The 12802-nt window shown below is 45.1% G+C and overlaps 1 long non-coding RNA gene across 5 annotated transcripts in view; it reads left to right on the top strand.

Moving 5' to 3' along the window:
• Positions 1–2229: 2229 nt before the first annotated feature.
• Positions 2230–12802, top strand: part of LOC139796748 (uncharacterized) — a 93158-nt gene continuing 82585 nt past the window's right edge. For all 5 annotated transcript variants that reach the window (XR_011726140.1, XR_011726139.1, XR_011726137.1 and 2 more), the window contains exon 1: positions 2230–2357. This is a non-coding gene — a long non-coding RNA (uncharacterized lncRNA). The remainder of the gene's footprint in view (positions 2358–12802) is intronic.

A 12802-nucleotide genomic window follows, 5' to 3' on the forward strand; every position in this document is an offset into this window, starting at 1 on the left:
TCCTGCAGCCCCTCAGATCCTGGCTGGTTGCTTTTAGGGATTCCAGCCCAGCTCTCACTGGGTGTTATCAGGTTGGACACCTCACACAGTGAGACTTTGGGATTATTCCCCTGCCCGACTGCTGGATTGATCCAGAGAAACCTAAGGAGCAGCTGATTCGAGTAGAAGAGGTGATTTGTCCTAAAAAAGTGCTGCAAATGAGGCAAATCAGGCAAAGGCAGGCAGAGCATCCCTTCCCACAAAAGGAAATCTCCACAACTTCTGTGGGCTGATGATCCTGGACAAAAAAAATCTCATCTCCCAGCTAAACCTCAGAAATAAATCTGTACCCAGAAATTATTTAGGGCCTGATCCAGCACTGCCAGAGGTCAGAGACAGGAATATTCCTCTACACACAGGCTGTAAATCAGGTGCTCTGTGACAGAATCTGAACCTGTGATGCAGCTCAGTAACTTGATAACCCAGATGTTAAAGTCTGAAGTAATCTCATTACCCAAGGGAACCTTCTGGCCTGAAGTTGTTATCATCCTGTGGGGACAATGGACCTTCCAAAGCAGCTTCCCCAACCTAGGAGCTGTTCTGATTTCAGCCAGCTTTAACACATAATTGTTAAATGGAGCAGGCAGCTGACTTACTGTGGTTGGCTTCTCTACATCAATTATTTTAAAGATCACTGCCTCCAAATTCCACTTCCATAGTTACATCTTTAATATGATTCTCCTGCAGGAAAAAAAAAAAAAGAAAAGAAAAGAAACAACCCAAAACCTAAAAACCAAGCATCAGCAAATGGAATCTGGCAAGAAATGAATCAAATAAACTTAAAATAGTGTCATGGTGCCTATATTAAATTTTATTTGACTGAAGCTGCACGTCTGAGAAGCTGTTTGTAGCTAAAAGAGAAAAGAATTGATGACATCAGCAATTTGCCTCATTATATCACTGTGGGATGATAAATAATGTTTTCTCCAAGTCCTCCAGAGTTCATCTGAAGAGGTTTAAGGACTGTAGACAGTGCATTTGTACTTAAATTATTCTGCTTTCAGAATCTCCGAGAGCTGAGACAGCAGGAGATAATTTGTGGGACAGCCTGAGACACTTTTCTAACAGTTTTAATATTGCTGGAATTGTCTTCTTACTTCCTACAAGGCACAGAACTAATGTTGCATTTGAAGCCCTCTGGCTGGGTTCATCCTCTTTTCTTCTTCTTTTCCCTCACCAGGCCTGTTCAGCTCCTTCTTGACCAAACCCAGTTGTCTGCTGGAGTTTTGTTGGTTGGAACTTAAACCCAACCCAGCAATTCCTCCCCATTAAATGTTATGTGGCCACTGCATGTAACCTTACCAGTGTGTTCAACCAAATTACCTCAAATTACCAGGGTTTCTTCATTTAAATTACTACTTTCAAATGATCAGATTGTCTCTTTTTTTTTTTCCCCAAGTTCTTGTCTTTCTGAAGCTTTGATGGGCTAAGGAACACATTAAAAGCAATGTTAAACCTCCTTTTTTTCTTTTCCTCTTCCCTCCAAGTCTCTGAAACTTTTCCCTGGGTGATGGGGTGAGTTGGGCTGCAAAACTGTGACAGTTCTAGAGAAGGGTGAATAAGGTTGAAAGGAGTTTCTTTTTCTCTCTGGGTTGGCTCAGATCTCCTGCTTTTCACAGGAATCACAAGGACTGAACAACCTTTGGGTATCAGAGCTGAATCTTTTTGGGGTGGACAGGTTTCTATTTTTCTGGCAAATGATGGGAAGTTTCTTAGATCAGAGATGGTTCCATCTGTGCAAACTGAGATGCTCCAAGGTGATGTCCCTGTCCCTGTCCTCAAACTTCCCACCAGTAGGACAGGACACTTCTCTCATCTCTCTCTATCATAGTTCTGGGTGGAGAGGACCAGGAAAGAAAGAAAAGAAAGACAACCAAAAAACCAAACCAAAACCAACAAACAAAAGAAAACTAAAAAAAAAAAACATTAAAAAAAAACACTAAAAACAAAACAAACAAAAAAAAAACCCCAAAACATACAAACAAATAAAATCACCCAAACCAAACCAAACCCCAAAAAACCCAACTGCCTGTGGTCATAGTGACCTGAGCCTGCCCAGAACCCACCAGCACCTCCCAGTTTGTTGATGGAAAAATTAAAATGGGATGAAGCAGTTGAGCCAATGAAGAGGAGAGATTGGGTTGGGTGACCTGAATGGACCAATCAGAGCCCTCCTTCCCATGGGCTCAGTATAAAATGGCCCTTGGGAGGCCCTTCTCCTGCTTTCTCTGGGACCTCTTTGTTGTTGCTCCTGCTCCTTGTTTCCTCCCTGGAGAAGAAGACTGCTCATGGACACAGGTCACCTCCTGCCTTCCCAGGTAGGACCAGTTTGGTTGCTCTGGGGTTTTTTGGGGTTGTTACTGGAATCCTGGGCTTGGGCATCTCCATCTGCTGCCAAGTTCAGTGTGGGACTTCTCTGTTTGGGAAGTAATTGCCAGATGAAGAGTGCAAGTTCTGTATTTATGTGGTTTATGTATATTTGTAATTTACAATCACTATTGCCAGTTACTACTAGAGAACAAGTTGTATGAGGAGTGGCTGAGGGAATTGGGAATGTTTAACCTGGAGAAGAGGAGGATGAGAGGAGACCTCATTGCCCTCTGCAGCTCCCTGAGAGGAGGGTGTGGGGAGGTGGGTGCTGGGCTCTGCTCTCAGGTGAACACAGGACCAGAGGAAAAGTCCTGAAGTTGCCCCAGGGGAGGTTCACTTTAGGTATTAAGGAGAATTTCTTTCCTGAGAGAGTGGTCAGACACTGGAATGAGCTGCCCAGGGAGGTGGTGGAGTCACCAGCCCTGCAGGGATTTCAGAAATGTGGAGATCTGGCACTTCAGGCCATGTTGTAGTGACTGAGAGTGCAGGGGATTTTTTGTTGTTATTTGGTGGAGCATGTGTGGTGTTTGTTCATATTTTCTTGGTAATTTTTTTTTTTTTTTGGTGTTGTGTGTATATGGTTGTACTCCATGATCTCTGAGGCCCTTCCCAACCATGACTCTGCTGTGATTCATTAAACCTCTCTCAGTTTTTTCTTCTAAGTCTCTCCCTCTAATTCCCTTTTTCATCTTCCCAGGGGAAGGTAGAGGGGGAATAACAGAAAACATCTGTCACCCAGTTAGTGACTAAAACTCTGCCAACCACAGACCAGTTCTTCCCCTTCTTTGTTCCCCTCCAACCATCAGGGCTGGGAATAAGGCTGGAAGATAAAGAGTGGGCACATTCTCAGCAGCCTTGTGGGCTTGGTCTAGAGAGGATGCTAATTCCAGCAAGATCCCCATGCTTTGAACTGGAATAATTTAGGAAGCAGCAGTTTCCTAAAACCAGAGGGTTTTTTCCCCCAAAACCCAGATGCCCTGTGTTCCTTACAGCCTGCAGATCATCCTTCCCCCTCAATGTGCCCCAGTGGCCACTGCTGCTTGCTTTCTGGGAATTTATTTCTAAAAATTCCCCCCTGTTCTTGTTAGATCTGTCCTGTTAGCTGTCCCTCTGCCTGAATCCAACCAGACCTTAGAGCAGAGAGGCAAAAAGAAAAAGCCCACCAGAGGCTGTAACACCTCTCCAAGATGATGTGCTAATAGAACAATTTCAGTCTTTAAACATGAGGTTTTTGGGGTTTTTTTTCCCCTTTCTCTTTAGTCTAAACAATTCAGTGTTTCTGGAAACATGAACCAGGCAGGATTTTTCACAATGTGCAGTACAAAGTGCTTTTACATTTTCTTTTCAAGCACAGCTAAAAGAGTGGAAGCAGCAGATTCATGTTGCTCAGACACTTTCATTTCTGTTAAAAGGAACTGGCAGTTTGTTTTCCTTAGCAAGCTGCAAACCCTTTGTATCCAGCTTGCACACCAGCACTGAAAGCCTGGGAGAAAAACCTCAGCCCCTTGATGGAAGTGGCTTTCAGTTTTAGAATGAAAATGCAGAAGGGGAGCATCCAAACTGTTGTGCTCACTGAGACTGAAAAGAGAAGCAACCTTGCAAGCAAATGGTGAAAAGGAAAAGTTTTCTGCTGCAGAAAACTCTTTACTAGAGAAAAGTGTGAAATACAATGCCAGAGATGGTTCACAGCCACTCAAAAAAAAAAAAAAAAAAAAAAAAAAGTCAGTATTGATGTATTGAGGAAAAAAAATTGCTTGTTTTCTCCAAAATCCCATCTGTGCAGTTTAGTTTCCAGCATCTAGGAGGCTTGAATAAGCACACAGTCCTGTGTATATATAAAAATGTATGTGAAGAAACTAAGTTTTGTGTTTTTCCTGTTAATTTAGATGATCTTCAACTTCATTCTCCTGTTACTGCTTTCCCAACTGGACATTTCTCACTTCTGTAATTGAACTTATTGTGGGGTTAAATGTCTTTAGGCTGGAATTTGTGCTGTAACTCAGGTTATTTTCCATTAAAATGGAATTTTGGTTAGAGGGGGAGGCAAGGAGTTACCAGGTGGTGAACTGCAACTACAGGGAAAAAACCAGTGTGGTCCCAGAGCTGCAAACCTGCCATGAGATGTTGCACATCCAGAAGCAGAAGACAGAGGAGATGGAGGGAAGGAAGCCTCAGCTGTCCTGGGTTGTGGCTCCTCCAGTGAGTCCCATTAATTAATAATTAGTTACCTCTGGGGTCTCCAGCACCCAGATGGGATGCCAGGTGTCTTCCTTTCATCTTGAGGAAGGTGGGCTGAGAGAGAACTTTGTAGAGTAGGGCTGATGGGTGGAGTTGGTGATCCCAAGGGGTTTTCCAACCTGCTGTGTCCTGCTGTGCTGCAGCATCAGGCACCGTGGCCCAGCAAACCTGAATGGGCTGCTAGTGACTACACTGAGTTTGCACAGTAATTACACAGCCCCCAAAGCACCTGACTGAGCAGAAGACACTCCCATGGCTGTTGTTACTTTTCTTTTCTCCTAGACAGACTCTTTATGTTTGTGGAGTCACCTGTGGGGCAGAACTCCCCATGCATCAGCTGCGTTGGGATGATTTTTCTGCTTGCATCCAATCTACTTGTAAATGTCAGATAAATGGATTGGCTTAGCTGGCCTTGGAGAGCTCCCAGCAGATCAGGTGAGGCTGTCCATGGTGTCACCTGATGGGACAACAAGGCAGGTCTGTGACAGTTTTGGGGTAACCAAATCCCTTGGGGAAAGCACGCATCATATTCTGAAGATCCTATGGTGTGCTGTGCTGTTTATGCCATTAAATCCAGGCAACAGTTTCAGTGTCTGTGTCTGAGAGACAAGAAAAAGTTCAATTATTCCCATTTCAGAGCTGTGAGTGCTTGGCCACACAGGGGGATGGTGGCAGGGATGTCAGTTTTGCAGCACTTTGAGCTCAGCATCTTTCAAGATCAGGGAGGCGAAACCAGGGTTATTTCTGCTTCTGTCACGTTGTCAACAGCATTTGGAGATGTAGCCAATTTAAAAATCCACAGCTGAGTGCAGGGAGGGTATCCTGAGTGTCTTGCCAAGTCCTTCATGCACAAGTTGCTTTTGTTTAATCTTCAGGCTGACCTTCCAACCCAAAGCAGCCCTGCATTAACTTGCCAAAGGTTGCAGCAGCAGAGCACCGTGGCAGAGGATCTCGTGGAGCATCAGCATATATATATTTTTAATTTAGTAAATTCTAGGCCCTGATTTATTCTTGGTTTGTTCTGTTAAGAGCAACAAGGCAGGTAAAAAATCATCCTCACATATTCCTCACATTCCTATAAGCAGGAATGACAGCTGTGTATGGGTTTTCACCCACGGGGAAGGAGAAGGGATGGGGGTTGGTGCATCTGCCTGGGGTTCTCTTGAGCTGTGTTCAAGTGGCCATCATGCTGCTTGGTGGGCAGAGAGATGCCCCAAGGGCAGAGCCTGCACCTTAGGGTGGAGCCAGACCTCTTTCCATCTGCTACAGAGACCAGATAACATTTTTCAAGATGTACCTTTAAACATGCAAATGGAAGTGATGTCTGCAGTTTGGGATTTGGGTTTTTCCCTGCCTTTATATCCTTTGTGGGGCAAAAGTCTGATGTGAAGCAGCTCTCCCGAATTGATCTGGGAGCAGACAGAGCATCCAGACTGCTCAAGATAAAGAGAAGGGAACAAGGCCCCTTTCCTCCCTCTAATCTCCTTCTACAATGGGAAGGAAGTAGCAAAATTCTTTTGCATCCCACCAGATCCCTTCTGGACTTTGAAATAGGATTCATCATCTCCCACCTGCCTCAACTGCCAAAATAATTGTGGGGTGGATGTCAAAACAAATGCAGATGCATCTAGATGTTCAAGACTCTTCCCACAGAGGGCTTGCCAGGAGTCTCTAGTATAGAATAAGAAATATTCCTCAGTCTTGTGTGTGCTGAAGGCTTCTTGAGTCAACTCAGGTCTCCCTGCCTATTTTGGCTGGGATCCCTAAGGATTCCCTGCTGAACCACAACACCTCTATCATCTTGATTTAGTCTGCAAAGCATCCAGGTCATCTACAGCTTTCCACACCAGGTGGTTGGGGAATTCCTCACCCACTGGGCACTAAATGCTGATCTGCTGTTCCAGACCAGCTCTTCTCTTGTGGGGTTTAGTGGTGTGCAGCTGAAGTTCCCCTGCAAGAGATCCCTCTTGTTTTATGTCCCTCATCTTCCCAAGGTCTGTGCCTGTCCAAATGGAGACCAACACCATTTCCATCCAGACAACTTCTAAGATGTGGGATGGAAACAAATGATTGGGAATAGGGAGACAGTTGCTCCAGCTCCTGATAGGAGTACAAAATGAAATGAAGAATAAAGACCTTCAGCACTTGGCATGCTCAAGATATGTTTTAGAGGGCCATGCAACTAAAAAAACCTCCATTCCATCTGCATCATGTGGCTGCATCTCTCCAGAGCAGACAGAGAAGCATCTGGACATTCCCTAAACCACAGGGATAGACTGATTTCTACACCAGTAGAAATCAGGAGTAAATCCAGAGCAGACTTCAGTGCTGCAATAAATGGTTATTTAGGTGTGCATCTTACTCTTCTGCTGGCCTCACACTGGGAAAATCCTTGGTTTCAAAGTCTGGCTCAAAACTCATTGAGTTTTCAGAAAAAAGGTGTTAGAGTATTTCTCAAAACAAAATGAAACCCACCATCTGGAAAAAAAAAAAATTGAGTCCTTTATGCTAGACAAGGGCTTTTACAACACTTCTCAGTATTACATGGAGGTTGTTTTATAATCTTTGGTACAGTGGGGTCTTGGATGCTGTGTTCATAAACTGAGCTCAGGAAAGCAGCATTAATCTCATGTTCCTCTTCTTTTGAGGAAAAGTGGAAGGTCATTTCTGCCTCCACAATTCTGGCAGAGCAGAACTGCAAAGAGAAGGCAACTCTAATAACACTTTATAGAGGTAATAGAAGAGGAAGAAAATAGGAAGAAAAGAAAGTAGAGAACAGCAGAGAAAATGACACACGTGGCCTTATCTGCTGAGACCCAGCAACTGGAGGAATTTCCCACTCTCCTTTATTAATCATTTTTTAATTAAAGCCCCTCCAATGATCCCCACACACAGATCATCAGCCTGACACTGAGCATTACATCTTTGTGGCCCAGGCTGAGCACTCTCAAAGGTCACACTTAGATTTAGGGGTAATGCAGGAAGCTTGGTCCCTGGCCAGACACCTGATGCTCATAAATCTCCCGTGGCTGCTGGCTCTGTTGTGTGAATTGGAGTCATTTGAATTGTTCTGTGTATTTGCTGACCTTAAAAGGGGATTTTGATGTAAATTCTGGCCTCCTCATGAGCAAGTGAAGGCATCCAGAGCTGGTCACCTCTTGGACCAACGAGGCTGTCTCTAGGGTGATTTCATCCAGATGGCCTGGCTACCAACTCAGATAATCCTTGGAAACAGGGTTTCTGATCTGAAGCATTTGGGCAGGTTTGGAGTTGCTATTAACAGGCCTTGGGCTTGGTCCCTAGGGCCTCCAGAAAAGGGAAATGGAAATGAGCCAAGAAAAGTTAAAAAAAATAAATTGTGGGGGTGGACTAAAGCAGGGTTGGGCTGGCAGAGGTGAAGTTGAAATGAATATTTACTCTCTGGGTGTGTGACCTCCCCAGGCTCTCATCTTTGCCTGACACCAGAGGATGTAAGGCTTGGAGAAACCCTTCTGCTTCCCTAAAACCCTGCCTGCACTTCTGGCATGGGCAGGAACAGGACAGCAGCCAGGATGTCCCCTCCTCCTGTCACTCCCATCCTGCTTCTCCTGAAAGAGCAAAATCCAAAGACTTTTGGGGGAGGCATGGAGAAATGCAGTGAGGGGTGTCCTGAGAGCTTCCCCAGGACAGGCAGAGGCCGCAGGCAGTGGAGACCCCAACACCTTAGGGCATGGGGAGAGGTTTGATGCCAGCAGGGAAACTTATAGCAATTGTCAGCTTGTATGGGACAATGTTTGCTCTCTGGTCTGGAGCACCTGCAGCTCCCTCCTGGAGGAACAGGAGTGGGGACAGAGCTGTCAGGGTTGAGCCCTGGGCTGGCAGTGAAACCCAATGCCAGATGCTCTCTATTCATCCCCTTCCCTGATAAAGGAAGGAGAGAGAATAAGGGAGAGAGACTGATGGGTTGGGAACTCAACTGCACAGCTTTGATGGAACAGGAATGATAAACAGGAAAAATGACTAAATATCTACAAATAGACAGGAAAATTGATCCCAGATTCCTCCCCCTCTCCCCCAATAACTCTCCCATCCCCACTGAGGCTGCAGGGCAGCCCTGGGAAAGTCCAGGCTGGAATCCTGGGGTCAGGAGCAGTTGGGAGCTGGAGGCAGGAACACACAGATTCAGGCTGGGATGGATCAGGAGCACAGGCAGAGGAAGGGATGGAATCCTCCCAGGATGCTGAAGCAAAGAGGGAGAGGGGAAGAAGGGGAAGCAGGAAGGGGTTTGAGCCTGGTGATCCCTCCAATTTATGCTGAGGATGAGGTGGATGGGATGGAATCCTCTGTTTGGTCAGTTTTGGTCATTTCTCTTGTCTGTTCCTCCCCAAAGGAGGTTCCAGGTGTGACCTCTTGACTCCTTTTCTCCTTCCAGAGGGCAAAATGTTCCTCAGAGCTGAGCAGTGCCCTTGGTTCTGCACCCCAGGCTCTGGCTGTACCTGTAAATATTGAGTGGGATCAGTCCCAGGAGCAGCCACTGCCTGAGAAACTTGCTGTTCATTTCAGCAGTGCAGCTGCTGACAAGAGACTGAGCTGAAAGCAAAAGGACAGGACAGAAAATCCCCTTTATCCTGGCCCAGAGCAGGAGAAGAGCTGAGGGTAAGAGCTGCTGTGGCTTCAGGACACTGCAACGAAGCAGCAAGAAGCTGCAAATTCCCCCAAGAAATCCAGCCCAGCTCACTGCTCCCATTGCCATTTCCCCTGCCCCAACCATAGGAATGTTTTGCTTTTTCTGGTGACTTCATTGCTCCAAGCCAGAGGCTGGTGTTGACCTTTATTTCTGCCAACAGTTCTCTAATGAGCATTGCATCAACCTCATCCCCATGCAGAGAAGATGAAGTGAAGCCCAATGCCACTCTGGTTATATTTAGACAGCCCAGAGGCACACAAGGCAGGTTGCTGATTTTTCTGCAAAATTTCTCTTTCCCAGCAAACTTTGCCACATCTGTTCCAGGCTGAACGATTAAAACCACAATCCAGCAACCCAGAGCCACCCCTGCCTGGTTTCCAGGCCTTGCACAAAGCCACAGCTTCTGACAAGGATGGAAGTCAACCCAAGAGAAACATTCTACTGCTTCTGTTTGCTTTCTGAGTAAGGGAAAGCTTTAAAAAAGAAAAAAAAAAAAGGGGGGGGGGAGGTGCACAGACAGTGTTTCCTGAGACTTCATTTGTTATGAAACCAAGGTCTTTAGACAGCATGGGGAGAGATGGATCTCATGGAAAAAAAAAACTGCCCAAGAGCATAAAAGCAAAGGGTTTCTAGGACTGACCCTTCAGCATGAAAGCACAATTTCTAAGGAAGAGTTTCTGTAGGGAAAGCTTCTCCTTTGCAGAGCTGAGAGCTGATTGTGGCTCCCTGCCTCTGCTTTCTCTTGCCCAAAGTTGAGAGGTATCACACATCAGAAGCTGTTGGAGCCACTTTTCTTCTGGGTTTTTTTCTGCCTGTGAGGACGTGAGGTTTCTACTGTGTTGTAGATATAAAGAAACAACAGCCACGTGTTCTTGTCTTGGGGGATTTGGATTTCAGGAGTAGGAACTGAAAATCCAGTGGGATAAATAATTTGGAGAACGTGAATATCATGGCTTTTCTCTTATGGATTCAGATGGGAAACTCGCCTTGTATCTTAGATTTTAGGCATGGCCAAGTCTTCAAACTTATTTTAGCATCATGTGAGGATGAGTGTGCTTTAGTCTACCTGGTGTCAGACAAACCCATCCAGTTATACACTGAGGAAAATTAAAATTTAGAAGCAATTTGGTAGAATCAAGTGTATTCCCCCTGTGCTGGGCACTGGGGAGGCTGCACCCCAAATCCTGGGCTCAGTTCTGGGCCCCTGAGGACAAGAAGGAGATTGAGGGGCTGGAGTGTGTCCAGAGAAGGGAATGGAGCTGGGGAAGGGTCTGGAGCAGAAGTCTGCCCAGAAGCAGCTGAGGGAGCTGGGGGTGTTGATCCTGGAGCAGAGGAGGCTGAGGGGAGACCTTCTGGCTCTCTGCAAGCCCCTGAGAGGAGGTTGGAGCCAGGGGGGGTCGGGCTCTGCTCCCAAGGAACAAGGGATGGGAGAAGAGGAAAGAGCCTCAAGTTGTGCCAGGGGAGGTTTAGGTTGGAGCTGGGGAAGAATTTCTCCCTGGAAAGGGTTGTCAGGGCCTGGCCCAGGCTGCCCAGGGCAGGGCTGGAGTCCCCATCATCCCTGGAGGGGTTTCAGAGCCCTGGAGATGTGGGGATGAGGGACATGGGGCAGGGGTGGCCTTGGCATGCTTGGACTTGGTGATCTTCATGGTGTTTCCCAGCCCAAACCACACTCTAATTCTATAGATTTCCACCTCTGGAATTTGTACAGAAAACCACTCAAACACAACTTGTCCCAAACCACTATCTCAAAGGTAACACTTCCCCCAAATGTTCCCCAGGGCTGTCCCACTGCACCCTCTGCCAGGGGACAGCAATGGCCACATCATCCAGGATGGAAAGGATGTCTCAGAAGCTCCTTTCTATAAATCAAAATCCTGTGTTAAAACACTTGGGGAGGCTGGAAGGGGAAAATCAGAGCTGATGTGCTCAGTCTGAGCAGCTCACACCAAACCTTTGCAGGACAAATACCACAAGCTCCCAAGTTTTGCATTTATTTATTTATTATTTCTGAGGAAGGGGGGCACTCGTCAGCAAAAAGCATTCATGGAAAATCATTTCACCAGCGAACTGTAATTAATGCTGGAATCATTTTGGAATGAAATCTTTTCCACTGATACACATAGAGATCAAGATCATTTTGTCAGCTTGTAACATTTTGTCAAATTTCTCCTGCCAGACAAAGTCTGCAAATAGGTTTGCACCATGAAAAGAGGTTTTGTTTTGCCAAGCTAAATGAAATGCTTTGATTTTTCTGCTCTTCCAGTGGCTTTGTTTTGAAATTGTCTTTCTATTTGTTTCATAGAAATATTAAAATTCCCTCTCAATCAGAGGGCAATGCTGGTCTGGATTTAGATAAGCCAGATAATTAAATTTATAATTTGGAGTGTTTTGTTTGCTATTTTTTTTTTTTTTTTTTAAAAGAGGGATTTTAATTCAACAGTTTACAAAGTTTTTCCAATCATTCTGGTGCACTCAAAACACTGAGCAGCAAAACAGCCAACAAATGGCAAAAATCTGTGCTTTTCATAACTCTGCTACTAAATAACAGCCTGTCTTGCAGTTTTAATTAAATGGTTTTCAGGCACTATTTTGCATTCACATTTTCAGATAAATATTTGTAGTGGTGACTGCACACTGTGTACATAAATTCAGCTACTTCCAACAGCAATAGGTACCTGGTTATGATTCATGTGCCATATTTCAAGGAAAATAAGGAAAAAAAATCCAACACATTTGCCTTTAACCATTGTTTCTTGTTGGGGCAATGCCATAAGTGTGATTTCTTAATTTTTTTTTACTTTTTTTTTCAGTCTGAAAAGGTGAATTGTGATTTACATTCCTATAAATCATCAGAAAAGAGCAAAATATTGCTCTGACTTCATCCACACGTACACCTGTGACTTCATCTTTGCTTTCTAGATTTCCCAAAGTGGGCATTAAAATTCTCCTCCCCACAGCTGGGAAGCAGCAAAAGGAGCTCTGATTTCAAATCTCTGATTTCTCTTTTTGTTGTCCCCCTATTTAAAACCTGAGGAGCAGTGACAGACAACTTGCTGACGTTACCTGAAAACCCCCAGGATTGGGGCTTTTTCTTATTTCTAAGCGAGTTTTCACCTGAAATTCTTGAACTAACCAGAAAAGGCACTGTGTAGAGTTGTAAGATTATTTCAAGTCTTATTTTTCTTGCATCCCATTTGCCTTGACAGAAGAATGATGATTGGATGCAAATGAAGATTACCAGCCATTAACATTTAGGTAAAAACAGGTTATTCTTTTTTATAAGAGGAAAAAATCTTTAAAAAAAAAATATCAATCAAAACTAGATGAATAGATTTAGATTGGATGTGAGGAACAAGTTGTGTCCCATGAGGGCAGTGACACAATGGCACAGGGTGCCCAGGGAGGGGGTTGAGGTCTCATCCTCATCCTGGAGATGTTCAAGGTGAGGCTTGAGGAGGCTCTGAGCAACCTGATCTAGGTGAGGGTGTC

This window comes from Heliangelus exortis, chromosome 5 (assembly GCF_036169615.1).
Source record: "Heliangelus exortis chromosome 5, bHelExo1.hap1, whole genome shotgun sequence".
Lineage (NCBI taxonomy): Eukaryota > Metazoa > Chordata > Aves > Apodiformes > Trochilidae > Heliangelus > Heliangelus exortis.